At 41.4% G+C, this 3,792-nt stretch overlaps 1 protein-coding gene across 1 annotated transcript in view; it reads left to right on the top strand.

Annotated features, from left to right (window-relative positions):
- The first annotated feature begins 324 nt into the window (after positions 1-324).
- Positions 325-3,792, top strand: part of cmklr2 (chemerin chemokine-like receptor 2) — a 51,637-nt gene continuing 48,169 nt past the window's right edge. The window contains exon 1 of the mRNA XM_084313949.1: positions 325-705. The gene's annotated coding sequence lies outside the window, so the exon portion shown is untranslated. The remainder of the gene's footprint in view (positions 706-3,792) is intronic.

Here is a 3,792-nt window from a genome sequence, read left to right as displayed (position 1 = left end):
TCTTTCATTCCCGGGACTCTGGCCAGAGAGAGTGACGCAGCCTATACCATGAGATGCAGGGCCTGGAAAATGTGTGTTTTGTTTTACAATGGCTCATTCATTATATGGACGGACCATATAAGGGCTTTCAAACGTCAACAGTATAATATTATTGGTAGTGAATAAACTGTGATGCAAGGGGGCGCCAGATAAAATTCTGCCTAGGGCAGCCAATTGGTCAGAGCCGGCCCTGGCATGATGATACGCGGCCCGGTCCTGCCCTCCGGTCCACTGGACTCGCCCCGCTGGCTCGACAGTCGACACCAACCCGGATGGTGGGGCGAGTCTAATGGACCGGAGGGCAGGACCGGGCCACCATGCTACAGCAGCAGGCTGCAGCCGCCTATAGATAGAGGGGGGGTTGAACCCAAGAGTTTGTCTAAACTAACGGACCCTGGATGGATGGATTCAAAGGGGGATTGTGTACCTGGCGTACACACACACATAGCGCGGCGCGCACACAGATGCTTTTACGCGCAGTTTGGAAGTGAAAGGCAACTCTATCTAGAAGCGGCAGAACGCGATGTGCGTTATTATAGTCTGTAGTACCGTGAGGCTGTGTGGACGGTTCTTTTCGCAGGGGAGTTGTTGTCGCTGTTTTGACCCAAATACCTTGGACGACTCTATAGCGGAGTATAGTAGCCTACTGGACCGATATATATAAAGGTAGGTATGCGCATTCTTGATCTTCTAGTTGATTGATTGATTGATTGTAAACTTTAATTAACAGATTGCAGAATGGGTACAGTACAGTACAGCTCAATACACACAATTGTTTTAAGGGGATGCAGACCAGAGAAAGACTTTCGTCTTGTTTACATCAGGGTCCCCCATTTTCAATTCTGGTTGTTGATCATGGTTGTTGGGAAACACATCACAGTGAATGACGCTCAACATTTGAGTGTTCATCACCCAGTCAGTCCCCCTATTATTTATTAGCCTATAATATCAGTATCTTCACGTGAAATGAAACAGAATTACTCGAGGAAGCATACTAGGTCCGCTACTGTTCCTAATTTATGCAAATGACATGTCGTCAGCTTGTGACTGCAACTTGTTCCTGTTTGCGGACGACTCAGCCCTGCTGGTCTCTGACAAGAACAAGTTACAGGTTGAAAAAACCCTCAGCTCAGAACTAGGCAAAATCTGCATATGGCTCGCTGATAACAAACTATCATTACACATGGGCAAAACAGAGTCCATTCTCTTCGGTTCAAATAACAAACTCAGCAAGACCGACGGCTTCTCAGTTACAGTGGGTGACAATATTGTCACAAGGAAAGATGAAATTACCTACCTGGGTTCCATCCTAGAGGCAAATCTTTCCTGTGACAAAATGGCATCCAATGTAATAAAAAAAGTCAACCAACGAACTCGATTCTTGTACCGGATCTCCTCACTGGTAAACAAGAATACCCTGAAGACTCTGGCAGGAGCACTCATTCAAGGGTACTACGACTATGCTTGCACCTCATGGTACCAAAGCACCTCAAAGGCGCTAAAAACAAAATTACAAACATCTCAAAACAAACTGGTCAGACTACTGGTTGACCTTACTCCTAGAACCCACCTCACCCCTGCCCACTTTGACAACCTAGGATGGCTTAGAGTAGACGACAGAGTACAGCAACTTGCAATGGGCCTGGTCTACAAGATACACTACACGACCAAGGTACCCATGTACATGTCAAAATACTTCCCAAAGGTCAGTGAATACCACGATCACAACACCAGAGGGAGCTCCACAAATCATGTTAAACCCAGATTCGGCTCAAACAAGGGACTAAACACGTTTCGCAATTATGCCACATCAATGTGGAACGCCCTACCCAAAGCTGTAAAGGAATGTGAATCACTACCCACTTTCAAAAACACTCTCAAAAAACACCTAAGGGAGACTGCAACTCGAAACTGGCCCCTGTAAATGTCCGAAACACAACCCCCTCCAATGTACAGTAAATTACCAAGTATGGTCTTGTCAATATTCCAATGTACAGTTTTGTTTGTACAGTTGTACAGTGTCCCCCACCCCACCCCTCCTACCCAACCCCCCCCCCCCCCCCCACTCCTACCCAACCCCCCCCCACCCAACCACCTCCAATGTACAGTCGTCGTCCGTCCGCCCCCCCCCCCCCCCCCCCCCCCCCCCCCCCACCTACCCAATCCAATGTACAGTTTCTACGTCAAATGTATATACTCTTCTTTCTGGACTCTTTTTGTATCACAAACAGTACTGTATTTGCAAATCTGGTATGTCATAAATGTATAGATGTAGCAGTAATGTCTATCTGTATGTCATGTATGTCATATATGTTACGATTAATTGAAAATGGGGGACCCTGATGTAAACAAGACGAAAGTCTTTCTCTGGTCTGCATCCCCTTAACAATTGTATGTATTGAGCTGTACTGTACTGTACCCATTCTGCAATCTGTTAATAAAGTTTTCAATCAATCAATCAATCGATTCCCATGCAGCCACTCACAGTTTTGCATTTTTATCCAATAACTATACGGAATAGATATATTCTTGTATGTTGGTTGTTTCAAATTGAGTAGCCTAATACAGTCCCTTTGTCTCGTTTTGTAGATTGAGACAGAACTTAAAAGGGGGTTTTATTCATAGGCTTTTATTTTTATTTTTACATTTTTTATCATATATATATATATATATATATATATATATATATATATATATATATATATATATATATATATATATATATGAGTAATAAACGTGCCATGGTATTTCTACTTATTTTTATGATTATAAGGGAAAAGAGAGACGTTTGTGAGAGAGGGACTTTAACTCATAAGTTAAAGTCAAACTGAGTGAGTAAAATGTACTCAGTTTGAGTTAAATTTACTCTGCGAAATTTACTGTGTAGTAATTAGTAACACTACATTACAACAACATTACTACAGTACTAGCAATAATCTGCCCCGCCAACAGCACGTCCAGTCATAACTAGACTATTTGATGCGGTTACCCGGGGTGCGTTACCCCCCGAATTCCACGCGGGGAATTCACAGTGTGTATTATGAGTGACAGCCTTACTAGTAAAAAGTCACCATTGATTGATTGATTGATTGATTGATGATTGATTGATTGATTGATTGATTGATTGATTGATTGTAAACTTTATTAACAGATTGCAGAATGGGTACAATACAGTACGGCTCAACACACACAATTGTTAAGGGGATGTAGACCAGAGAAAGACTTTCGTCTTGTTTACATCAGGGTCCCCCATTTTCAATTCATCATTTTCAATTCACCATGATGTCCCTGATGATAATGATACCATGCCTTTTCTTTTATTGATATGATCAAAATACAACCATATTATACAAACCTTATCTGCTGATTGTTAGACGTTTCAAATAATTGTAAGCAATGCTTACCTTGACTTTGTCTATTTTGCTCATTTTGTGCCATGCTACTACTACTGTGAAGCACTTTGAGAGCTGCAATTCTTGTATGAAAGGTTCTATAATACAAATACAGTTTATCATTATTGTTATCTTACAAAGATAGCGGAGGACAGTGAGACCTTGCGATGCCGCCGTATTCGCGGTTCTGTAGTAACAACAAGGCATCTGGCTGACTGGCTCATATATATATATATATATATATATATATATATATATATATATATATATATATATATATATATATATATATATATATATATATATATATATATATATTAAACTAAATAAGACTTGTGCACATCTAGTTGGACCCCGACTG

Source organism: Notolepis coatsorum, assembly GCF_963971535.1.
Source record: "Notolepis coatsorum genome assembly, chromosome: 5".
NCBI classification, from domain to species: domain Eukaryota; kingdom Metazoa; phylum Chordata; class Actinopteri; order Aulopiformes; family Paralepididae; genus Notolepis; species Notolepis coatsorum.
This window is presented reverse-complemented; position numbering and strand designations above follow the sequence as displayed.